Below are 27,134 nucleotides of genomic sequence, written 5' to 3'. Positions count from 1 at the left end.
GGGAACTTGAGCATACTTTTGTTTTTCTGGGTGTGGAGAAGGAGCAATGGTGGCCGGAATTCCTTTGAACTTTGCCTCATGGCATTATGGGACTTTGTATTACTTCACTGGGGGAGTTTGTCTCACTGCTGAAGTCCCTTCCAATTCAGATTCTGTGATTCTGTTAAACTTGTTCTTGGTCATCCCAGATGGAAGTTGGTGTATTATCCATCCAGCTCTTTGCTTCTTTTCTTTCTGTCTCACTGCCCTGTTTTTGGTCCTTCCCCAGTTCACCATCAAAAGCTGAACACTGTACCTCGTTGCCCAATAAATGTAGAAATAGGTGCTACAGTGAAAAAACAGGAAGAAAGTCTCAAGGGGCAAACTAGACATACATAAACACAGGTTCATAGTGATGGAGTTGGAAAGAACCATAGGAGTCATCTAATCCAACCTTCATTTTGAAGATGAGGAAACTGAGGCATGGAGTGATTTGCAAAGGGTCATCATACCAGTAGCAAGCAGCAAAGCCAGGATTTAACCCTGGGGCCTTTGATGACAAATCCAGTGCTTTCTCCAGATGAAAAAGAGATAAGTTCACTTAGAACAAGTGCAAACAAATGTATCAAGTTTCTAAATTAGTGGGAAGGGAGGTACAGAGTAATGGAGCAACCATAATTAAGTGGGTTTCATCAGAATGGGCTTTCTGGAGTCAACAAGCATTTATCAAGCTCGCTGCTGTGCTCGGCACTATGCTAGGCATTGGAGGTAGTCCTTGAGCAGCTTTAAAGGAGGGGAATGATACTGTGGGCACAAAAAAATGGTCGGGAAAGTTGGAAGTGAGATCAGCCTTTTGTGCTAATTGGGGTCACCAGAGTTCGAGAGGGTACAAAGTGAAATAAAAGGTAGTACTTTTGTTAAACTACAATTCATTTATCTTTGTTTCTCCTTTGCCCTATTCTCAAAGAGTAAAGAACACTAGATTTTGGAGCCAGAAGCCCTGGTTCCTCCACTTTACTTACAGCTGCATGAACTTGGGCAAGCCATTTAATCTCTTTCACCCTCAGTTTTCTCATCTACAAAATAGAATGGAGAAGTATTTATTGGGAACTCAGTATGGGCTAAGCACTGTGCTATGTATGCATTGGGGATACTAATAGAAAATTGAGATAGTCTCTGTTGCTGTTCTAATTAGGGGAGACAACAAATAATGGATATAGTGAGAAAAGTGCTTTTTAAACCTTAAGTAACCAGCAAATCTAAGTTGTTATCCTGTAGGTCCCACAATGTATGGGATTTGATTCCTCATACTTCTGTTTTCTAAGCAGTGCTTAGCACAGTGCCTGGCCCCTAGGTTCTTCATAAATGCTTGTTAACTAACAGTGTTCCTTTTGCAATTGAAGGCATTTTAGTTAAACCAAATTCTTGGAAACCAATGTCAACGATTTAGCACCTACAGGTTTGACTATAGGATAGGTCAGAGCTGCTTCATGGGGAGGTCCCTGACAGTCTCACTGGGGCCATCCCCCAGCCCTTCCTGACCTTTGCTACCACTCCCTTTTGTTGTGCTTAAGTAAAAAAGGACAAAAGCTATTGGCAACATTCTTGGCCCATTGCCCTCGTAGGACCCTGTGAAGGGAATTTGGTGTCAGTAGAGTTGCTACATGACAATATGAAAAGAACATTGAACCTAGAGTCAAGAGACCTGGGTTCAAGTTCTCAAGCAGGCATTTCTGAGCTTTGTGACTATTGGACAAGTCATTCAAATTTGGAGATGCAGTTACTTTGTCCGTAAAATGGGATTTATAATCCCAGCTCTGCCTGTCTCACAGGATTGTTATGAGAAAAAAGTCCTTTGTAAACTTTTAAGTTCTTTACACCTATGAGCAGTTTTTCATTCATAATGAATGATTGGTGTTAGATGGCACTTCACTTGTAAAATTTGATAGTTGGATAAATCTAAGGGCCCCACCAACTCCCAGTTTCCAACATTTTATATAAACATCGACCTAAGCTGGGGAGCCCCTATCATAGCCGTAAGAATGTGTTGTTGGCCGAGTTGCTAGGATATATTGGCTGCCAGTGTAATTCATTGGTTCTTATGAGAGAGGATGGTGGTTGCAACGTATGAGAGGTAAGTTGTCTTTCAATCTCTTTGAAAGTCTCTTCTTCCCAGATCAGCATAGTGCCTCAGTGCAGACATGCTAGGGTCCACAGAGACCAAATGACCTTTCAAGAGTGTTCCTCAGAACTGGTCTAAACCAACTTTTTAAAGATGGACACTTCCCTACGTTTGTATTGCTCAAGCAATAACACTGAAAACAGTTCATATTCATACAGCACGTTAAGGTTAGTAACAACCCTGTAAGGTTAATGCAAGTATTAATATCCCCTTTTTGCAGATGGAAAAACAGAGGTTCAGTGATGTTGAGAGACTATCCCACGGTCACGTTTGAATAAGTGGCAGGACCGGAACTCAAACTCAGGTCCCCTGATTCTCAAGACCAATGCCCTTTTATTAAGTGACAAAATATCCTCCCGATCACAAAGAGCTTTGCTAAAATGCTTCATCTTCTTCCTCCTACTTCCAACACCTTTGTGTAAACTAGTTGAAATTATTTTTCCTCTTGCACAGGGAAGAAAAATCAGTATATAGAGAGGTTAAGTGAGGGCTCCATGACCTTATCCAAAGGAGAATCTACTTTTGGTTTCTATGCAGTTAGATAGGGATTTGGTGTGATCAATGTATCACGCCACAAAAATCAAAATCAAAGTGGTGAGAGTATTGGGGATATTAGGGCTCGTGGCCACTTGTGAACAATGGAGGTAGATTGGCACTATAACCAACCAAATAAAGCTTTGAAATGGACCAGCTGGGAATCCCCAAATTAAGTGTTTTAAAAGGATCACATGCTCAATCAAGCCTATGGTTCATTTTGCCTAAGATTCTGTCTCTGACATCGATATCAAGTGAGGGTCATTTAGTGAGAGAACATAGTTTCATGAGTTCATCTCAAAGGCTAGGGGCATGTTCCAGACAGCCTTGTTTCTCAATATTGGTTGATTAGTGGTTTGCCAGTAGAATTGGAATTAAGGTTCCAGAGATAGCTCTGGGGAAATGGTCACTCTGGGAGTCTCTTGACAAACTTAACAATTAGAACTACCTCAGGATGGAATGGGATGCCTGGGGGCTTGTGATTCCCTCTTTATGATGGAGGGTGAATGACCACTTGTCATTATTTCATATGGGAATTATTATTTATTTATTTGGGTTGGGACATATTCAGAAAAGAGAACATCCTATTTGGTTTGCTTACAATGTAGATTACTAGCATTGGTTTCAAGTTAGAAAGGGGGAAATAGAGGCCCTAGAAATCTAGTTCCATGTTGGAAAGAAGAGAACTTAGCCATACTTAGAATGAGTCCACAATGTGTCAATTTAGTCAATATTCATTTATTTATTTAATTTAAAAAAATTTTTTTGCAGGGCAAGGAGGGTTAAGTGACTTGCCTAGGGTCACACAGCTAGTAAGTGTCAAGTGTCTGAGGTCACATTTGAACTCAGGTCCTCCTGAATCCAGGGCTGGTGCTTTATTCACTGTGCCACGTAGCTGCCCCCTCAATATTTATTTATTTAGCGTCTTACCCTATGCACTGTGCTGTGTTGGGGATTGGGCAGAGTAGAAAATACAAGTGAAAATGATGTCTCTGCTTTCAAGGAGTTTACAGGTTGAAACAAATAGAGAATAATTAAGATTTAACTTTATATCACAGAAAACTGGAAAGGACCTTAGAGCTGATGCTGTCATTTTATAAATGGGGAAGCTGAGTCCCAACAAGGTAAAGTGACTTATTTAAGGCCATATAAACTAATAAGGAACAGGGTCTGGATTCAAATCCAGTGCTTTTTACATTATACCTTGTGGCTTCTTTTTGTGGTTTTTGAGTTAATAGGAGAGAAGGGGGGCAGGCAGAGGGAGAAAGACAGAGAGAAATGGAAATACAGATAGAGAAGGAAAGACAGAGACAAAGAGACCTGGAGAAGGAGGGGGAGAGGGAGATGGAGAGGAAGAGGGAGAGGGAGAGAGAGAGAGAGAGAGAGAGAGAGAGAGAGAGAGCGAGCTTGAGATTGAGATTACTGTGGGCTATAGCAATGAAGGCTTCAAGGAAGAGAGAGAACTTGAGCTGTGTGCTGAAGGATGGATAGGATTTAGGTAAACTGCATGATGTAACAGAAAAAAGCACTTCCAATAACTATGCATGACTTTGGGCAAGTCATTTAACCTCTCTGAGCTACAGTGTCCTCAATTACAGAAATGAAGAGGTTGTATTAGAGGACATCGAAGATCCCTTATGCTTCTAAAATTCTATAAGAAGGAAGGAAAAGTTCACTGGGTCTCTCGGAGGTCTCCTCCAGATCCGGAGATCTCCTCCCACTTTTGGCACATTCACTTGGATTCTGTGGTCTGGTGAGTCATTTCTTCATGGTTGGGACATTATCCCTCAGCTCTCCTTCAAGAGCTGGTAAGTGTCCAGACTGTGGGAATTGAAAGCAGATCTGGAGAGAATTTCCTGACCCAAGGGCCCAGAAGCATAGAGCTGTAGGAACCCTCAGGGACTTGGGAACTCAAAAAGCCCTTATTCGAAGGCTCTGGGGGTGGCCTCTGGCTCTGTTATAATGAGAGTCAAGACTCCTGGTCTCTCTTTCCCAGCTCTGGTAAGAAAAAGCCAGACACATGGCAAGGAGCTGTCTTCTGGGGAAGCCATCCTTCACTTGTCAGTTACCATTCTGGGGAAAAGCCAAACAGCTTGGTGGGATCCCTTCAGTATTCCCTGGAGTCTGTTAATGGGGGAGAATTACTTAGCTTTTGGCTTTGGCCTGGCATCTCTCTGAGGAGGAACCCCTATTTGAAGAATCTATTTATGGTAATAAGATAGAGGACTGATACTTCCTGATGACTTCCAGAATGCCTTGTTAGAACCTACCTCGTGGTAGATCTTATCACTATCCCAATGTGATTACCGTTAGATTTGGGAAGTGAAAGGTTAAAGGTATTGCTCTTAAGAAATGCTTTGATAGACCCAGGGATATAAACAGATAAGAGGTTAATAACTCCGTCAAGAGTCTTCTTGTTGGCAGCACAGTGTTGAAGGAGAAAAAGAAAGGGCATTGCCAAAATTGGAAAAAAGGCAAGAGAAAGGGCCTTCCCTGAAATCTGAAGTTCCCTTCTACTTCAAAGTATCTATTATCTATCGTAAGGAGCCATGGAAAGAGGCTGAACTCTACCAGGAAAAGTGGTAAGTGAAATCCAGTGGCATGATGAAGGACATATGAGGGATTTCTTTTCCCTTGGACAAGTCGTTAGATCTTCTCTCTTTCTTCTTCCTCATTGCCACATTCCTGTGTGTAGGTCTGTAGTTCAGTTAGTTTTGGGACTGTTGTCAGTGGGTCTGAGAGGAAGATAATATATTTTATCTATTGTTATTCAGACATTCAGATATGTTAGTCTTCATGACCCCATTAGGGGTTTTCTTGGCAAAGATGCTGGAGTGATTTTCCATTTCCTTCTCCAACTCATTTAAAAAGAGGAGGAACTGGGGTAAATGGGATTAAGAGACTTTGCCCAGAGTCACACAGCTAGTGTCTGAGGCCAGATTTGAATTTGGGAAGAAGTGTCTTCCTGATTGTTCCCAGCACTCTAGCCACCGCATCAACCAAGCTGTCCCTATTTTTTCTATGCCATATATATGTGTGTGTATATATGTGGTATATATGGTTATTCTATACCATGTATATATTATGTATAGCATACTTAGTTTACAAAGTGAATTCCTCACCAAAAAAAAGGGTAGAGAGGGCAAATTTTTTTTGAGCTTTTACTTCAATTTTTTTGATCTCTCTACCTCACCTTCATTTTATCAGTTGTCTCACAGCTAGAGAGGCATAAGTATCCGTCATAACAAAGAATAAAAAAGAAAGAGGGATAAAAAGCAGTTCAGCAAAAATCACTGGCTTATGAGTCAAGTACGTACTATGCTCTGCCCCGCAGCCCCCCCCCCCCCATAGTATCCTACCTGTGTAGTGTAGGGAGAGAAGTGCATTCTCACATCCCTTCTCTGGGGCCAAAACTGGTCATTATAATTGTAGTGTCGAGTTGTAAGTTTTTTTTTCTGGTCTTTCCATTTACATTTTTGTAGTCATTATGTATATATTTTTCCTGATTCAGCTTATTTTACTTTTCATGAGATTCCATGTTTCCCTGTATTCTTCATGTTCATTTCTTATGGTGTAATAATTCTATTATGTTCATGTACCAAACTGATTTAGCCATTCTTCAGTCAATGGACACTTACTTTAGTTCCAGTTTTGTTTTTTCTACCATAAGATATGCTATGGATATTTTGGCATATCAGACCTTTCTTTTAATTATCTACATCTTGAGGTATGTGCTAGGTAGTGTGATCTCTGGTAAGATGATAGGGCATTTTAGGGGCAGCTAGGTGGCGCAGTGGATAAAGCACCAGCCCTGGATTCAGGAGGACCTCAGTCCAAATCTGACCTCAGACACTTGACACTTACTAGCTCTGTGACCCTGGGCAAGTCACTTAACCCTCACTGCCCTGAAAAAAAAGATGATAGGGCATTTTAGTCACTTTCCTACCATAAATTCAGATTACTTTCCAAAATAATTGGAGAGGATGGGCAGATGGTACAAGTATTATCCTTATTATCTAAAGGCTCAGTGAACTGGTATGAGTTGTCCATGGTCACTGTGAAAAAATTGTGGAGGTAGAACTTTAACACAGGCCTTCTGATTTTTAGTACTTTTTCCAGGAGAATTCTACTTTCTACCCTAAGGATTAAGTATTTGCATAATCAAAATGTTTCCCCAGGTTTGTAATGTAGGGTGACATTTTTGTGCTTAATTGAAGGATATAGTATGATTATTATATCCGTTGGAAGAAGTTGGTTGGCTTAGAAATGTGGACTATGATTTACTAATACATCTAAAATACATCCTATATATACCCACAACCACAGCTTTGCCGCTTAAGTAATTCAAGACTGGTTTTGTAGAGTTTGTCTCACACTCAAGCAGCTAGCTTGTTTACCCAGAAGACGGTGCAAGAATGAATCTTTTACTTTCTATAGATCAGAGCTTCTTAAACTTTTCCCACTCTTGACCCCTTTTCTCCTGAGAAATTTTTATGTGACTCCAGATATATAGGTATATAACATAGGTATATATAACCTCTTACTTTTGCCAAATTTTTCATGACCCTCCCACATTCAGTTATGCCACCCCATGAGGTGGTGGCCCACCGTTTAAGAAGCTAGGCTATTGGGGCAGCTAGGTGGCACAGTGGATAGAGCACCGGCCCTGGAGTCAGGAGTACCTGAGTTCAAATCCAGCCTCAGACTCTTAACACTTACTAGCTGTGTGACCCTGGGCAGGTCACTTAACCCCAATTGCCTCACTTAAAAAAAAAAAAAAGCTAGGCTATAGAAAAACAGTCCCTCTGTTAGCTCCAAATATCTGTCTGTATTTTGAGTGTGTTTTTGCTGTCATCCAATACAATAATGTCTAGCCTGGGAGGTGGTATAGGTACTGTTTCAACTTTGGGGGATGGGGTGGGATGTGAGGGTCAAACTGGACTCTGCTGGAAGAATGGCTATCCAAAACCAAAACTACACAGCCTTCTGGGAGCTTTGATTTGGGGGGGGAGTGGTAGTGGGAAGTAAGGAAATAGAAGATAATTTGAAGGAGGCAATATTAACACTGAAGCTTTCTTTGCTAGACTACCTGATACTTAAGAATGTTGTTGGATGAGATTCCTTGTCACTTTGAGCCATTGACCTCCTTATTCTTCCTTGATTGTAGCACTGGGGGCTACAACATCGATTTATCCTGACACTTAGGGAATGATGAAGAAAAGCAACTGCCCCGAATAACCTGGATGAGTACTTTGGATTTGATTCCCAGTGAAGGACGATTATAGGTTTGGAAGCAAGTAAGTTGACCAGAGTGCTACCCCTGTAGGTTACTAGAAGGTTCTTATTAGGCATTTCTATTCCCATTGGAATTCCAGAATTCAGACTAGACCCACAGATCGTAGGAAATGATTTGGAATACTCTTGTACTTTCCTGATCTCTTTGGTTTTGGTTTTTTTGGTGGGGCAATTGGGGTTAAGTGACTTGCCCAGGGTCACAGAGCTAGTAAGTGTCAACTGTCTGAGGCCAGATTTGAACTCAGGTCCTCCTGAATCCAGGGCTGGTGCTCTATCCACTGCACCACCTAGCTGCCCCTTCCTGATCTCTTAAATGTCCAGTATTCAAATAATCAGAACCTCAGGACATGACTGGAAATGCAACCCAGGTTGGCCCTTCCTTGATACAATTGTATGTCTGGTACTCTTCTGGAATCTCATCGTCTCCAGAGACAGTAGTGAGTGTGGGTTCAGAAATACTCTTCTCTTCTTCCTTCTTTCATTCAGCCTCCCCTCCTCTCACTAACCTTCAACTGGAAACAGTGTGAATTATGCAAAGAGGCCTGGACTTGTAGTTGGGAAGGATTAGAGTTCAAATATGGTCCCTGACATTGGTTGTGTGAGCATGGACAAATCAGCTAATCTTTTTGGGCCTCAATTCACATCTATAACTTGGGAATGATAATACATATAGAATTTGACTGGGTTGTTGTGAGGATGAAATGAGATAAAATATGTAAAGCATTATGCAAATCTTTAAGAGCTGTTTAAATATCAGCTCTTGTTATTATTATTTTCCTTTAAGGCTTAATTCAAATCTCACCTCCCCCAGTGAATCTTTCCTAATCACTCCTGCCCCCATAGGACTTGTACATTCCACTTACTGGACACTTACTATCTTCTTGGCATTGCTAGGGAATTTGCATGTATATCCTTTCCTGCCTCCTTAACTGAGCTGGAAATTCCTTGTAGACAAAGACCATGTGATACAGTGAAAAAAGTGCTAGATTTTGAATTGGATGGAGGTCCTTGGTTGGAATCTGACTTTGCCACTTGCTCCTTAAGTGAGCTTGGGCCCTGTGGTACATTGGGAAGAGTGCCTGGTTATAGCATTAGAGTTTGATTTTAGAGTCTTACTGCTGAGATCAAGAAAATCTCTTCATCTCTGTAGACTTTAGTTTGCTCATCTGTAAAATGATGAACTTGGACTAGATGATTTTGAATGTCCCACCCAGCTCTAACTCTATGATTTCTCTGTTTTTGAACCCCTTATAGTGAAGTGCTGGATTCATGGTAGGCACTTTAAATATTTGATTCATTGAATAAGGGATGCAGAGACTTCCAGCTTCCATAATCTCCCTTCTCAGGAAAGATTTTCACTTGTGAGATGTTTTCCTGGGGAAAAACTGCTTCTGAGTCCCATTTCTTTTTCATGGGCATTGTCTGCCTTAGGGGCAGAGGCTATGAAAATCTACCAGCACTGAGACTCACAGAGGGCTTCAGTGTATCAAACTAGTATTCAGTGAATCAAACTTGGACTGTATGCAGGCTCAACTGGCCAGAAGTTAGAAGTGAAATAAGAGGGCTTTTTTGGGAGGGTAGGGGGGAGGCTTTTCCCTGTGTTCCACATTCCCATCCTCACATTTTTTCTCATAGACCCAGTTGGCACCCAGATTATTCTTATTATAAAAAGCCTCAGAATTTTCATATCAATGAAGTTTCACATGTTCATATCAATGAACCTTCAGATGAATCTTGCTGTCAGGAAATATCTAATGTAGCTGAGACACTAGGGAAAAAAATGAGACAATCTTATTTTCTCCTGGGAAAGACTGTGTTGTTAAAAGAAGAGACTTTCACGGATCTGAACCACCTCCTGCCAGGCTGGAATGATTCACCTCCAGCCACTATCTACTAGGTTCTGGCACCAGGGCCAAAGTCATGTCCGTCCCCATGGAAACATCGAAGTAAATCAAACTGTGCCAGAGTCACAAGGCATTAAGATGCATCCCTTGAAGGTGGGTGTTTGAGAACTAGGTATTTCAGAGACCATGCGCAGTTGCTTTTGGCCTACACCTCTGTCTCCTGAACCTATCCCATGGAACACGAGTGCAGAAAATAAGTGCTCTGAACAATGTATTCTTAGGGAATTCTTTTTTTTTTTTTTTGGGTGGGGCAATGAGGGTTAAGTGACTTGCCCAGGGTCACACAACTAGTAAGTGTCAAGTGTCTGAGGTCGGATTTGAACACAGGTCCTCCTGACTCCAGAGCTGGTGCTCTATCCACTGCACCACCTAGCTGCCCCCCCCAATGTATTCTTTTGATTAACTGGGTATCTAGAATTTTCCATTTTTAGATGATCTCCATTTTAGCTTTAGCGTTAGCATCCCTCTCTCCCTTGTCTAAAAAGACAATCTCTGTCCTTAGTTATCCTGGCTCCACCTTTGATATGCCTTCAGCATTCTTGTAGATACTTAAAGCTAGAAGGGACCTTGAGATCATCCAGCCCAAAGCTTCTTTCTTTCTTTCTTTCTTTCTTTCTTTCTTTCTTTCTTTCTTTCTTTCTTTCTTTCTTTCTTTCTTTCTTTTTTTAATGTATAAGGTATTTTATTTTTTCCGTTACATGTAAAGATAGTTCTCAACTTTTGTTTATACAAGCTTTACAATTTCAGATTTTTCTCCCTCCCTCCCCTCCCTCCCCCCCTCCCCTAGACAGCAGGTAATCTGATATAGGTTATATCTATATATCTCTATACCTATACATATAGATATAGATATATACACACACACACACACATATATATATATATATACACATAATAACATTAATCCTATTTCTGCATTAATCCTGTTACAAGAGAAAAAATCAGAGCAGTGATGCAAAACCTCAAAATAGAAAAAAAAACAACAGCACCCAAAACAAAAGAAATAGTATGGTTCAATCAGCATCTATACTCCACGGTTCTTTCTTTCTTTTTTTTTCTTGGATTTGGCGATCCTCTTCTATCATGAGTTCCCTGGAACTCTTCTGTACCATTGCATTGGTGAGAAGAATATAGTCCATCACAGTAGGTCAACACTCAATGTTGATGATACTGTGTACAGTGTTCTTCTGGTTCTGCTCATCTCACTCATCATCAGCTCATGTAAGACCCTCCAGGTTTCTCTGAACTCTTCCTGCTCATCATTTCTTACAGCACAATAGTATTCCATTGTATTCATATACCACAACTTGTCCAGCCATTCCCCAATTGATGGGCACCCCCTCAACTTCCAATTCCTTGCTACCACATAAAGAGCAGCTATAAATATTTTTGTACGTGTGGGTCCCTTTCCCCCTTCCATGATTTCTTTGGGAAAAAGACCCAAAAGTGGTATTGCTGGGTCAAAGGGTATGCACAGCTTTATTGCCCTTTGGGCATAATTCCAAATTGCTCTCCAGAATGCAGCCCAAAGCTTCTTAAACTGTCGGTTGAGACCCTATAATGGGTTGTAACTGAATGTGGGGGGTCATGAAAATTTTGGCAACAGTAAAAGGCTATGTATATCTATTTTATAGACCTATGTACCCGGGGTCACTTAAAAATATCTTGGGTGAAAAGGGGTCACAATTGGAAAGAGTTTATAGGAAACCCATGTTCTAGCCCAATTTTCTCATTTTAGAGGTTATATTGTTGGAAACCAAGGTCAAGGGATAAAATGAAGCAACTTGATGTTTTAAAATCTTTTGACTACTTAGTTAAGAATCTTGAGATTGAAAAAAGTTGGAAACTAGGACCCAGGGTAATGAAGTGATTTGCTTCCCAACAACAACAGTGAACAATGAAGAAGGACCTGGAGGGTTCTTTGACTGAGAAGAATAAAGATCCTTGACTATTTCCTTTAGTCTCTATGTTCTAATTTTTTTTATAGCTTGAATGACTAACCCCTTGAAGTATATGACTCCTCTACCGGATGGCAACTGCAAAATCACAGTGCCCACTATGGTCCTCACCATATGTCCCTAAGATCATATAGGTAGTAAGCAGCAAAGCCAGGATTGAAACTTGGGGGCCCTCTGACTCCAACTCCAGAGTTCCATTTTTATTTCATACCACACTATCTCTATCATTCCTGACTCCAAGTCTAGTGAGCTTTCAGCCATGCCGCGATGTTTCTCAAAGACACAAAGAAGAAGAAGATCCAGATCCTGTCCTCAGAGAACACAGGTCAAAGCACACACACAGTGATGTGGTTTTCAGGTTGGTGGCTGTCAGCTTTTAGGCCAAGGTTGTCTTCTGAATTCTGACCGTGTACCTGAGGAAATGTGGTGTCAGCAAGGCTGTTGAGAGACTTGACTGGTTCTGGAGTCATTCTTCTCTTGGTGACTCAGTTTCCTTGCCTGGTAAAGGAAGGAGATAATAAAGCATATAAAAGATTACAGATGCCTCACCCATTGCAAGGGGTGAAGGTGACCGTGTTAAATGCAAATGGCCCCTCAGTCTTTAATTTGGGATGAATAACAACTCTTACTAAGTGAAAAGTGCTGACACTATGAATCTTTCTGGGCCTCAGTTTCCAATGGGAAGGTTTGATTAGATGATCCCTAAAGTCTTTTTTTAAGTCAAGCATTCTGTGATTCTAAGTGCTGTTTTATTTTACAGCTAAGGTACCTTTGGGCCAGGTGTGAGAGCCTGTATTTCTGATTATAATTTGTATTTATTTGCATATCTTATGTGAAATGTATGGCCATTTAAAGCTGTAATTGCCAATATTGGTTAGTCTATGATTCCCTCTGACTCTGCCCTTCATTCTCTGGAGAATTTTTGGCATTTTATCAGTTTCCCAGATACTTTGGAACTACTCCTATAGGTCATTCATAAAGTCTTCACCCTATCCCTGGAGACAGATTTCGAGGAAGGTGAATGAATTTACTGTTTGTCATAGATCAGAATTAATTAATCAGTAAGCATTGATTTTATACCTACTCTGTGGTACAACAGGGGGAGATGTTGACAGCCTACCTTTCCGTAATACTTTAAATTTTACAAAACATTTTCCTCACAGCAACCTGATGAGATGGTTGGTACAAATATTACTGTCCTCATTTTACAAATACACTTACAGGAGGCAGCTAGGTGGTACAGTGGATAAAGCACTGGCCCTGGCTTCAGGAGGACCTGAACTCAGGTCCGGCCTCAGACACTTGATGCTTACTAGCTATGTGACGCTGGGTGAGTCACTTAACCTTTATTGCCCTGCAAAACAAAACAAAACAAAACAAAAAACAATAGACTTACAGAGAGAGGGTAAAATGAGTTACCCAGGTTCATGTAGCTAGTAAATATGAGAGGTGGGATTTGAATATAAGTCTTTTTTTATTCTAAATGCAGTAATCTTTACTGTACCACATCACAAAGATACAAAGTATGGGAGAAAGAAGAATGCAGAATAGGCCCTATCCTCAAAACCTTCTTGTCTATTTAATGTACAAGTTACATATCCAGTAAGTGGCAGAATTAGGTTTTCATATTCTCAGTCTAATTTTCTGGTTTTAGTGAACAGGAATGATTGTGAATTATATTGATTTCTCATGGAAGAACATTATTTGATTTTAAAGGGCAAGTGAGCCTTTTCCCTGTGATTTATGGGGTAATCTGTTACTCCCTAGAAATTTACCTCTCCCCTGTTAGTGGCCTGGATATGAGGATATGCTTAGGCTGCTGTGGGTACACTGATTAACCCCCCTATTTGTATCTTCTGATTGGTCCTTTCATAATCCAATCTTCTTAGGTCATTGGTACATTTCAGGAAAGAACTTCTTCTAAAAGGTTCCTTGACTTGAGAAAACTGTGAGACTAGTGGTGGCTGCAAAATATGTCATTATAACCAGGACATTTCAATTCATTTCAACAAGCATTAATTAATGACTACCATATATTAGGCATTGGGGATAAGACAAGAATAGAGCAGTTTCCCTGGCTGGAAGGAACTTTAATTCAATGGGGAAGAAATAATCAAATACATAAGTATTGAGAAAATATATGTAGAGTAAATAGAAAGTAATTTCAGGGATGGGAAGAGATTGACAATTACTAGGGGGTGAGAAAGAGGTCTACCTGTGACTTGATGAGGAGACTTTAAGAAGTAGGTTCAACCTATTGCAAAGGCCAGAAATGAAATTTTGTGAATAGGGAACAGTAAATAGCACCCGTTCAACAGGAAAGCAGTGGGTATGGGATAGTAATGTGTGATTAGTCTGAAAAGATGTGATTAATCTTTTTTTTAAAAGCCTATTGAGAAACATTTTAAATGCCAGACAGAGGAATTTGTATTTTATTCTAGAAGTAATAGAAAGCCACAGAAATTTCTTGAGCAGTGGAGTAGTGCAGTGAGAACTGAGCTTTGGAAATATCAGTTTGGCTTTGCAGAGCAGGGGCAAGAGCAGCAAAAGCTTGGGTGAAAAACATTAGGAAATAAGTATAAAATAAAAAAGATTATTCTGCCTTTGCTAGAGCTCTACAGAGATCTGATTAAGTAGGGGCATCGATCAGGAGATACTATGCAGTTGTTAGCTGTCTCCTGGTCCCTTAGCAAATCTATTGCATTCAGAGGCAGCAAAATACCAGTTAAGCCTCCCCAAAGTTGTATTTACCTGCAGTCCCTCAGTGCCTTCCCTTAACAGTCCCAGCTGCTTAAATTAAATTGTCCACATATTGTCTTGGGCTAAAAGACATGGGCAGGGAAGAAGTGCCCCCCTCCCTGTTCCTGCTCCAGGATCCCCCCCCAAAAGAAGAATATATATTTTGTTGAATTGTGTGATGTTCCTTAGGGTTATGTTAGAGGAGAGTAAAAGCTCTACTTGGATCATGATCCAGAGAAGAGCTATTGACAGCATTAAGAAAGTATAATAAGATTTGGAGTCCGACACAACCTGGGTTTGAATCCTGGCCATGCTACATTTTCTTATTATGTCTACCCGGGTAAGTTTCTTAAACTGTTGCAGCCTCTGTTCCTTCACTTACAAGGTGAGGGAAACAAGTATGTATTTGATGAGAAGATTTGGTAAGGTTATCTATCTCTAAAGTCCTTAGCAAGTTTAATGTGCCACTCCTGTGCCTGGGTATATATATCCCAGGGTTCTATCCTGCATTGGCTCTTCTCTCTTCATACTTTCTCCCGTGGTGACCTACCTCATCAGCTCCCATGGATTCAGCTATCTCTGTACAGATGACTCAGATCTACACATCCAGAAGCCCTCTTTCCTGAACTCTAGTCTTATATCTCTTTTGTCTTCTGGACATCTCCACTTGGATATCCTGTAGTCTTCCTAAAGGCAGCAGCATGTCTAAAATAGTTCATTATCTTCCCTTCTAAACCCCATCTTCCTCCTAACTTCAATTCTACCACCAGTAAAATGTAAGCTCCTTGAAGACAGGGACTTTCTGACTTTTGTATCTGTACCCCAGCAGTTACCACAATGTCTGATATGTGTTGTTGTTCAGTTTAGTCATGTGTGACCCTCCATTAACCTATTTGGGTTTGGGTTTTCGTTTTTTTGGACAGAGATAGTAGAGTGGTTTGCCATGTCCCTCTCTAGCTCATTTTACAGATGAGGAAACTAAGGCAAGCAGGGTTAAGTGACTTGCCCAGGGTCACATAGCTAGTAAGTGTTTGAGACTGAATTTGAACTCAGGTATTCTGGACTTATGGCCCAGGGCTCTACCCACTGTACCACCTAGTTGCTACCTAGGCAGACAGGAGGCATTTAATAAATGCTTATTGATTGATTAATTGATTTCAGTAAAAGGAAAGGGATAGTACTATGTGATCTCTAAGATCCCTTCCACTTCTATATCCTATGATCCTTTCCCATAACTTCTGGGGCTGTCAGGAATCGATTAATCAAGAAGCATTTATTAAGTGCTTACTATGTACAAAGAAGATTGGAGGGGAAGGTAAAGTGGGGGTAGGTATGGGGAATTATGCATTCTCTAAAGGATTCCTATCCTAGCTCCACTCTGGCTTCTGAAAGCAGCTAGTGACTCCCTGAGATTGGGAATAGGAATAGCAGCCACTTCATTGACTGAGGGGTGTTTGGGAGTATTAGGTGTGGCTAGGGCTGCCCTAGTTTTCTCATCTCCCCACCCAAATCAGTCACATCTGTTATATTTCCTTAAAATACTGAAATGTTAAAGCTGGATGGTTAGAGACTAGGTAATCTAATCCAGTCTCATTTTACAGGTGAGGAAACAAGCTCTGAAAGGAAATATGATTTTCCCAATTGTTGTTTTTGGTCTTTCATTCTTGAAGCGCATCATGACATCAGGGTGATGTCATGACTCACAATGAACTGAATTTAAGTGAGGGAGGTCTGTGCAGGGTCACCAATCTCACTCTCTCCTCCAGAGACATCTGGGTCCAGTGGCAAGATACATATAAAGACGAATGGAGATAGCCCTGGATGTTTAAGGCAATTGAGGTTAAGTGACTTGCCCAGGGTCACACAACTAGTAAGTGTCTAAAGTGAGATTTGAACTCAGTTCCTCCTGACTCTAGGGCCAGTGCTCTATCCACTGTACCACCTAGCTGTCTAATTTTCCCAATATCATAAAAGCAGGAGGTAGCAGGACCAGGTCTAGGACCTAGGTTCAGGATTTCAAACTCCTAACCTTATGTGGTTTCTACTGTTTCATGCTTCTTCCCAGTTTTGCTCAGACTTAGGCCATGGGTAAGGGGTCTGTGAAAGAATTAAAACATTAAATATGAGAAGAGATAGGGCTAAGTGACCTTCACCAAACAAATCAAGTATGATCCTATGAGACCAGACTGCTGGACAAAGTATCCAAGGCTCTGAACCACTACTGCTGCTTCTTCCTACTAGAAAAGGATAAGAAAAGCAGATTTACTCATAGGTTACAATTCCAGAGACCGTGGAGAAGGGGAAATTCTAGGCATAAAAATCAAGAATTGAATCTTGACAGATCTCAGTAGTGACCTTGGGTAGAAAGCAATTGGATAAAGGCTGCTGGACTGGTCAGCTTGGTGGCTAGTCTGGTCTGAGGAGACCTCTTGGCTCCTGATCGATAGGTGCTTAGAATTCCTGAGAAGTATGTGGTGGAGTTAACCTGAGTCAAATGAGGTACTGGAGACACAAGTCTAAGTCCAGGAGGTAAGGTGTCCTGAGGCCATTTGACTGGATTGCCCACTTTTATGTTAGGATTGACTTTGTGAAAAGAATATCTGACTGGGAATCAGCCTCTGAGACTCTGGGACCCTGCCCCCTATGGTTTATTGTTTGGCACAAAATATATACATCGTGTCTTTCCTTCTTCCTTCATTTTTCCTATCTAGAAAATGAGAATTTGAATCCTTACTTAGGGAGTGGCAGAGGATAAAAAAGTTCATTTGTAAAACCATTTGGAAGATTGATGTAGGGAGATATATAAAGTGTAACAAATCTCCTTTATCTTTCCATGGATTATCCACTTTTTAGATTATATGTGACAAATTTTTAATCTCTGGATGACTTCCCCTCTGATACTCCAGTTTGATTTTGGGCCGCTGCCTTTAACTGTCAGACGAGCTGTGCTCAAGGAATTCAATTTAACAGTCACAGTCAGAATCATAAATATGTTCTAGAAAAAGCAGCAGCTAAAATACCCTCAAATTATGAGATCGATTACCTGTTATTCTAGATTATCTACCCTTCTTGAATATGGAGAGCTGAATGTTAACTCCATGGTGATACAATCAAATGAAAAGCACTTATTAAGTACCTACTATGCATCAGGCACTGTATAAGATTCTGATATAGAGATAAAAATGAAATGGGTCATACAACACATTTATATTAGTATATACAAAACATTCAAAAAGCAATGAAACTGCAAAGGGAATTTTGGGAGGAGACGATAGCAGCTGGAGGCAGGGGGAGTTGAGGGGCTCAGGAGACGTCTTATATAGGAAGTGGTATTTGAGACACTTGTGTGGAACAAGAAGGCTTTGCAGGAAACCAGGGAGTCAGAGGTAAGGGAGGGATACATTTTAGACATGATGGAAGCCTGTGCAAAGGTACTGAATTGGAAGAGGGACTGTCTGAGGAGCATCAAGGCCCTTTTGACTGGACTGAAGAATGCAAGAGGAAGAGTAATCTCTAATTAAGAGATCCCTGGGGGCAGCTAGGTGGTGTAGTGGATAAGGAATGCCTGAGTTCAAATTTGCCCTCAGACACTTGACACTTAGTAGCTGTGTGACCCTGGGCGAGTCACTTAACCCTCATTGCCCCACAAAATAAATAAATTTAAGAGATGCCTGTCTTCCCATTCTCCAAAAACCTTCTCTTGTTCCATCCGTCCCTGCTACTTATAGTCCCATATCTCTTCTGCTTTTTGTAACTAACCTCCTTGAGAAGCCTGTAAAGGAAGTAGGTGCCTCTCCTTCCTTTCTATAGTCTGGCTTCTGACCTCATACATATAATCAGCTACTCTCTAAAGTTACCAATGACCTCTTAATTGCCAAATCCAATGGCCTTTTTTCAATTCTTCTTGACCTCTGTGCAACCTTTGTCATCACCCTCTTCTCTTTTATTTTTTTGGGTGGGGCAGTGAGGGTTAAGTGACTCGCCCAAGGTCACACAGCTAGTAAGTGTCAAGTGTCTGAGGCTGGATTTGAACTCAGATCCTCCTGAATCCAGGGTTGGTGCTTTATCCACTGTGCCACCTAGCTGCCCCCCCTTTCTCTTTAATACTCTCTTCTTACTAGGTTTTCATGACACCATTCTCTCTTGGTTCTCCTTTTACCTATCTGACCACTCCTTCTCAGTTTGTTTTATTGGATCTTCTTCCAGGTTGTGTCCACTAGCCATGGGTGTCCCCCAGGGCTCTGTCCTATGCCCTTGTCTCCCACTATATTACTTCAGTTGGTGATCTTATCAGCTCCCATGCATTCAATGATCATCTCTATGTTGATGATTTCAAAACTACTTCTCCAACCCTAACTGCTCTGCTCACTTCCAGTCTTGCATCTTCACCTGCTCATTGATCTTCTTGAGTTGGATGCCCCATAGAAATCTTAAATTCAACATGTCCAGAACTAAACTGTTTACTTTTACCCCCAAACATTGCCCTCTTCTTATCTTCCTGTTACTGTTCTCCTAGTCCCCCAAGCTAATACCCTAGGCCCCATCCTCAATTCTTCTCTGACTTCAGGCAACTTGTAATCTAATTGAGGCCTTAAAACGCATTCCTGGGAAAAGTTGATTAATTACGTAAGAAACAGGAGCAATTAAGTCAATACTTTCCACATCCTTTGGAAATGTGTTCAATGTTCAGGTTAGAAGACAATACTAAAAAAAATACTTCCAGGTAGTTTGTTATAAGGATGTTGGTGATGGTGATGATTATAACATCTAAAATTTAGGCAGCTTGGGGTAGTAGCTGGAAGACTACCTTTGGAATCGGGGAGATACAGGCTGAAGTCCTGCCTCTGCTCCATACACTAGCAGTGTTACTGTGGCTAAGTCGTTTAGCTTCCTCCAGGCAGCTCTTTAAGACCTAAACTTGGTTATAAAATTGTCAAGCTCACTCCTGTCTCAGTTTCCTCAGCTGTAAAAATGGAGATGATATTAACACCTACCTGATAGGGTTGTTATGAAGATGAAATGAGATACTAGTTATAAAAGACTTAGCTCAATTCCTGGCGTGTAGTAGGTCCTTAATAAATATTTGTTTCCTTCCCCATACTGTCATTGAAGAAGGAACTTTCCATATCAGGAATTCCCCACACAGATGCAATCACAGGTCTGGGGGAAAGCAAGAACAAATGGCCCAACCCCACACATTTATGTAGTGTTTTAAGGTTTACAAAATGGTAGGGTAGAATTACCATGAATTTTACATAGGGAGAGATCCAGTAGGGATGAAATAATCCAGGAAAGCACTATGAAGGAAGGTGTGATTTGAGTCAGGTCTGAAGGGATGCATATGGTTTAGATTAGAGAAGTGGAAAAGGAGAGGAGGAATTGGGACTGGGAGGGAAGAAAGTGAAAGGTGTATTTGTGAAGAGTTGGGATGAGAGGAGACAGGTAGGAAAGGCAGGAAAAACTGAGGATGCCCATTTTCCTGAAGGGGAACAGGGTCCCAATCTGAAGCTAACATTCTTTTCTGCCCCAACCCCTTTCTATACCTGGGCAGGTAGGAACTTCTTGCCCTTCATATCTTTACTCCCTACAATCCCTGAAGTTGGGATCTTGGCTAAACAGATAGAAGCAGAGCTGAAAGATTATACCACTAAGCAAAGTATTGGAGGGCTCAGAACACTTTTATTCAAACTCATTTCAAAATATGCTCAATGTGCAGGTTATAGGTATTTGCATAGGATCCTGTGTCCATAAATTTAGAGCTGACTGGGAGATCATCTCACCCAGCCACCTCATCTTGCATAGGAGGAAACTGGGGACCAGAAAGTGAAAGCAAGTGCCCAGAAGGCACTTCTGTAGGTACAGTAGATAGTGGAGCTGGTATTCAAACTTAGTTCCATCTGACACTAAATTCATTGTTCTAGCCCACATGAAATGGAGATAATAAGTTTTGCTGAGAGAATGGCAGAGAATGGATCCTAGGGGGATGTCTAGCTGCCTTCTGGGGGAATCCTGGTAAGGGGACACCTGACCCCTGCATTTCTCTAGAAATTAAGTAGTTCATCTGGTACCCTCCCTTAGGGAATCTGCCCCAGTAGTCTCCATGGTCTGGAAAGGGTTGGAGGAGAGGAATGTTTGTTTTTCCAGCTGTTGTGTTTTAGGCTAAATTAAGTCCAGGTTTAATTGCTCAGGGTTAGGCACTCTAGGTTCAACTTAATTTCACATGTGAAATTGAATAATTAAATTCTAAATTATTTTTTTCAACCTGCCTCCTTCTTCCCCTCAACCTTTCCCCCCCTCCCTTTTCCCCCAACACTCCCCCAAAGGGAAAGCTGTATGGAGCTTTGCTGACAGTAGGGAGCACTTAGAGGAGCGTAGAGGCCCACATGCATTATTAGTACATGCTGAGCAGATTTTCCCCTAATGAGAATTGTATTTGGAATCCCGTTAAGAACAAATACTCACTAATTAGAAAAAAAGAATATTTCATGGCATCATTAGTCAGACTGTTAAGATTTCAGCTGAACGAAAAATAATGCCCCCCAAAAGAGATAATTATGGGCATTGTGGAAAACTAAGGACCTTGTCTGCCACTGGGGACGCTGATCCCAATAGAGCAGTAGGAAGGAGCCTAATTGTGAGGTCTTCCCATGCATCAAGTCCTATTGGAAGACTCTGAGGGGCAAATCTGACATAGACATGGAAGAACAGCTCTTGGACACTTGAGAAGTTCCTCATCTCACTTCACATAGGCAGCTCTTTGCAGCTCTGGCCCTAACTAGCCATGTGACCTAAGGTCACTCACTGATCCTTCTGGGGCCTCAGTTTACTCTGTGGTAAAGCTAGGATGTTGGACTAGATAAGCTCTAAGGGACGTTCCTATTCTGTTAGCCTGTGACTCTGATGGAAGACTGCTGGACCACGTTTTTGTTGTTTTACAGGAAGTGCTTGAGCCATTGACTTAGAAGTAATGGATGCTATTTCCTAACCTACATTACAGGGATTGATGGTCGACAGATGTTTCACTCCAGGACTGTACTTGGATAATTCAGATACAGTGCTTAGTATATGCCGGGATTTCCTGGGTGATTGGAATTGTAGACCCTGCTCTTAAAGAATGGTGTTTTTGTAACTGACTAGCATACCACAAAAGAGTGCAAAGTTTTTAAAGACATACCTGAACTGAGGCTTGGGAAGGACTTGCGAGTCCTAATGTTGGGTGGGGGAAGAACCTGGGCATACACTTTTCTATCCAAACAATCCTTTCTAGAGTTCTTGCCTTCTTGTGCAGGATTCCAGGTTGGGGTAGAGACTGAAGTGGTTAATATCTGTCCTTCTACTCTAGCTTTTAGAGAAAGTAGGGGAAAACCCGATTCCCCAGAGCCCCACTCTAGGCATTCCCAACAGCTGTGGACAGGTGAAAGCTGAATTTTAACTGTTGTGATTTACATTTTGCTTTCCTCTTTAATTCTACCTCATTTTCTGCACTTTAGTTGGGGAGAAGGGAGGTGAATTTCATTTCCAGTTCCTTCTGTCCTGCCTGGAGCAGGGTTTGTTAAGCCTCCATTACCAGGATTACCCACTTACATAGAGCTTTTATGTTTTCAAGGTGCGCTTATAATCATTAGTACATAATGAGACCTCCCAGGGCTACCGGCACTGCAGGGACAAGCCTAACGGAGAAGGATTTTTACTTGGGGCAAAACCCCAACCAAAACAAAAGGGGAATCCTTTCTTCTCCCTTTCCCTAGCACAAATGCACCCCTTTCTCTTAATTTAATTCAATTCAACAACTTTTGACTGTGGTCTTATTATTCGATCAGTGCCACACCAAGGGTACGGAGATTAAGGGATAGTTCTGGACTTCTAGAAGAGGGGAGACAAGGCTTGAAATTATATGTTGTCATGTTTTGTTAGAAAATAAAAGGCAAAGTGTGACACAATAGTTTTGTAGTGTTTTACAATTCACGAATCCAAGCATATTCACATCTACTATGTGATATCAGTTTGGTGGTACAGAGAGGGATGGAGCTGGAGTTAGGAAAACCTGAATTCAAATCCTGCCTCAGATACTTACTAGCTGTGTGATACTGGGCAAATCTTTTTTTTTGGGGGGGGGGGGCAGAGTAATGAGGGTTAAGTGACTTGCCCAGGGTCACACAGCTAGTAAGTGTCAAGTGTCTGAAGCCAGATTTGAACTCAGATCCTCCTGAATCCACTGTGCCACCTAGCTGCCCCCTGGGCAAGTCATTTAACTGCTCTCAGACTCAGTTTTCTTATCTGTAAAATGGAAGTAATAAATAATAAATACTAATAAACATTACAGGATTGTGGTGAGGACCAAATGAGATAACATTGGTAAATCATTTTGCAAACCTTTAAATACTATATAAACGCTATTGTTATTATTGTTGATCATCAAAACAGCCTTGAATGAACAACAATAACAAAAAGTTTAAGCACTTACTATGTGCTAAGCAATGAGAATATAAAAAGAAAAACTAGACACGAACTGTTTTCAAAGAGCTTACCTTCTCATGGGGGAGGTGACACTTATGTTTATGAAGAGAAGGAGAGGATGGTGGTATTGTGCCCAGAATTAGAGTCAAAGCCTGGAAAGAAATGACCAGGACCCTCCTTCAAAATAGAGGCTCCTTGAGGAACTTGCCAGTGGAAGATGGAGGGATATCCTGACAGAGAAGGCCACAGACCCAGAGGGAACTTTCAGGGCAAAAAGGGAGGAGAGTCAAAAGTCAGAAGCAGAGCCAGGATAGGCTCAGGGTCCTGGACTGTCTCCATTGGGGCTAATTGGAAGTTAAAATGACCACTTTACAGATGGGGAAACTGAGACTCAGAAAGGTTAAATTACCTACCTGAGGTCCCATGTCCTATAGGAAGCCTTCCCCAACCCTTCTTAATTCCAGCACCTTTCCTCTGTTAATTATTTCCTATTTATGGGGCAGCTAGGTGGTACGGTGGATAGAGTACTGCCCTGAAGTTAGGAGGACCTCAGTTCAAATTTCACCTTAGACACTTCCTAGCTGCATGACTCTGGGCAAGTCAATTAACCCCAATTGCCTTAAACATCCAGGGCCATCTCCAGTCGTCCAGATGGAGAGAGTGATGTTGGTGACCTTGCCAGCCTTCCGTCACTTAAATCCAATTCAGTGCAAGTCATGACATCACCCTAATACCATGGTCCTCTTCTAGAATGAACGACAAACAACAATAATTTCCTGTATATAGTTGCTTGTGTGTTGTCTCATCCAGTAGATTGTAAGCTCTTTGAGGGCAGGGACCGTCTTTTACTTCTTTTTGTATCCTGTACTGTACTTGGCACATCTTGTTGTTCAGTTGTTCATTCATGTCTGACTCTTTGTGATCCCATGGGCCACACACAACACACCAGGCCCTTCTATCCTCCACTATTTTCAGTCTGGCCAAGTTCAAGTTCATGTTTGTTGTTTCCTTGACACTATCCATCCATCTCATCCTCTGCTGTCTTCTTTCCTTTTGCCTTGAATCTTAATACATGTTTATTGAATAGAATTGAATGCTGCTCTGGAGTGACAGCCCCCGGGGGGGGGGGGGGGGGGGGAACGACCGACCAGATCTTCTAACTCCAAGCCCAGGGCTCTTTCCACTGACCACTGCGGCTTTGGTTTTCCTCTCAGATGTAACTTATGGCCATGAGCCACATTTTCACATGTGATTTAGGAAATCAGTTGAATTACTTTATAGTCAAACCTTTTCTAGGCAATAGGTAAATTGAATCTAGAGTGCCTAGATATGCAATGCAGACAGCATTACATAAAGAACGTGGGGCTGGGAGGCAATATGTAGCAGGGCAGGGATCACCAGTTTCAGACTCAGAAGACCTGGGTTCAACTCCTGCTTCTGCTATTTACCACTTTGTTGGACTCTTTGTGACCCCATTTGGGGTTTTCTTGGCAAAGATACTAGAGTGGTTTACCATTTCCTTTTCCATCTCTCTCTCTCTCTTTTTTTTTTTTTTTTTTTTTTTAGCGAGGCAATCAGGGTTAAGTGACTTGCCCAGGGTCACACAGCTAGTAAGTGTTAAGTGTCTGAGGCTGGATTTCAACCCAGGTCCTCCTGACTCCAGGGACTATCATCATTCTTCTCACACTACTCTCCTTAGGAGGACTCCCACCCCTAACAGGCTTTATTCCAAAATGACTTATTCTCCATGAACTAGTTGCCAGCAACAACATCGCAATAGCAACCTCAATAGCCTTATCAGCCCTACTTAACCTCTTCTTTTATATACGCATCATCACTGCGCCACCTAGCTGCCCCCCCCATCTCATTTTATAGAAGGAACTGAGGCAAACAGGGTTAAGTGGCTTGCCCAAGGTCACACAGCTAGTATGTGTCATAGTTTGGATTTGAACCTGGTCTTCCTGACTCCAGAACTGGAGCTCTCTCCACTGTGCCACCAAGCTGCCCATGTCACCTTAGGGCGAAGTATTTAACCTTGTCATCCTCAGTTTCCTCAACTGAGAAATGAGAGCCCTGGACCATATGACTTCTGAGTGAGTACCTTCCAGCTCTAGATCGATGATCTGTGATAGATCCTATGGCCAATGGTAGCTGGTATCCTTGAGTCTTAGATTGGCAGGATGTAATTCTAATTATGTGGATAGAGTATATAGAGCACTGGACCTGGAGTCAGGAAGACCTGACTTGAAATTCATCCTTAGATACTAGCTGTGTGACCCTGGGCAAGTCACTTCACCTTTGTTTGCTTTAATCCACCGGAGAAGGAAATAGCAAACCACTCCAGAATCTTTGCAGAAAATCTCACAGACAGTTTTGTTGTTGTTCAGTCGTTTCATTTGTGTCTGACTCTTCATGACCCCATTTGGAGTTTTCCTAGCAAAGATACCGTGTGGTTTGCCATTTCCCTTCTCTAGCTCATTTCATAGACGAGGAAACTGAGGCAGATGGGACAGTATTGACATGCTGTAGTCCATGGGGTCATGAGTAGTCAGACACGTCTGAAAGACTGAACAACAATTCTACTCAAGAAGCAATAATTAATGGAGCAGCTAGGTGGCACAGTGGATAAAACACTTGCCCTGGATTCAGGAGGACCTGAGTTCAAATTCAGCCTCAGACACTTGATACTTACTAGCTGTGTGACCTTGGGCAAATCACTTAACCCTCATTGCCCCACCAAAAAAAATAAGAAGAAGAAGAAGAAGCAATAATTAAGTACTTTTAAAATGTACAGAGCTATATGCTGGGGAGACAGACTAATACTAATAATAATTGCAATTATATAAGAATTTATATAATGTTAGTTATATAAATACTAGCTATTGTTATTTATATAGCATGTTAAGACTTGCAGAGTGCATTACTTCTCTCATTTGGTGTATTATCATTTGATTGTATGTATTGGGTTGGTTAGGTGAGCTGGGGCCAGTTTGTGGAAGGCCTTGAAGTTGGAAAGCCCTGAAGTGTGGGCCAGTTAGCTTTGCATCACAGTTCAGGCTACCTGAGAATGAGCTTTGATCTGTGTGTGTTGATTCCACTATCCAGGGGGGTTGGGGGAGGGTGGGGAAGATACCTGAGAACTAGGGGAGGACGTGGAAAAAATGCCTAAGCAGATGCATGAGGCAGCTAGGTCACATTTGTGTAGGGTTGTAACGAAATCCGGCTTCAGTGGAGTTGAAAAGCACCACCGGTAATGCTGTTATATATAGCTTTCAACTTTAATAAGGTGTTGCAAAAACTATGAAAATACACATAACTAAAAACACATTTCCCAGGGAGCATGGTTTCAGCTCCCTCTCTACTGCTCCTGTGCGGTACTTTGTGCTGTCAATAAAGCTGTTAAAATACAATGGAAAGTGGGTAATTGTGCGTTATATAGCTTTTGTTTTCCGCTATGAAATATTGAGGTATGAAAAGAGTGAGATTATTGTGTCGAAGGGCACTTTGAAGGAACTGGGGGGCATAGGGGGAAGGGAAGGGTACTGAATAAAGAAGAGACTAGATAGCAAGGAACCTGTATTCTAGTCCCAGTCTTGCCCTTGGTGTGGTGAAACTATGGGTCTTGATTTTCCTAACCTCTAAAGCTGGGAGAAATGTAAGCTTCTATATGTGGAGAAAAGTGTCTGAGATACTTTTGAGAGGACCTAGAACTCCCTGGAGTCCTTGGAATAGTAGAGTAATGGACTTGAGGGATGAAGAATACTTTTTTATCCTCAGTTATAGCTACCAGAGGACATGTCTAAAGGCCAAATTGAAGGTAGATAAGAGAAAATAAAATCTGGATAAAAGCCATGAAAATAAACTTGAGGCTCTATTGAAGAAGAGAAAATTCTGTTGGTGGGAATCATGAATGACATCCCTTTATGTAATTCAGGTCAAGTAGGAACTAATTCTAGAAAATGGGGTTGCCTGTAAAAAGTGTTCACTGATTTAGGGCTCTCCTGCTCATGACACAGTTACTTAACTATTTTACTCATAGGATCATTGATTGATTGATTGATTTTGCGGGGCAATGAGGGTTAAGTG

At 41.5% G+C, this 27,134-nt stretch overlaps 1 protein-coding gene across 8 annotated transcripts in view; it reads left to right on the top strand.

The window, feature by feature from the left end:
• Positions 1-27,134, top strand: part of PKNOX2 (PBX/knotted 1 homeobox 2) — a 382,423-nt gene that overhangs the window by 7,449 nt on the left and 347,840 nt on the right. Inside the window, exon 1 of one of the 8 annotated variants that reach the window (XM_043997759.1) lies at positions 4,430-4,448. The exons of the other annotated variants lie outside the window; for them this stretch is intronic. The gene's annotated coding sequence lies outside the window, so the exon portion shown is untranslated. Of the gene's footprint in view, positions 1-4,429; positions 4,449-27,134 lie in introns of those variants that run through there. 8 annotated transcript variants of the gene reach the window in all.

Source organism: Dromiciops gliroides, chromosome 3 (genome assembly GCF_019393635.1).
Source record: "Dromiciops gliroides isolate mDroGli1 chromosome 3, mDroGli1.pri, whole genome shotgun sequence".
Taxonomy (NCBI): domain Eukaryota; kingdom Metazoa; phylum Chordata; class Mammalia; order Microbiotheria; family Microbiotheriidae; genus Dromiciops; species Dromiciops gliroides.
The sequence above is the reverse complement of the archived record's forward strand: the minus strand, read 5'-3'. Positions and strand labels throughout refer to the sequence as shown.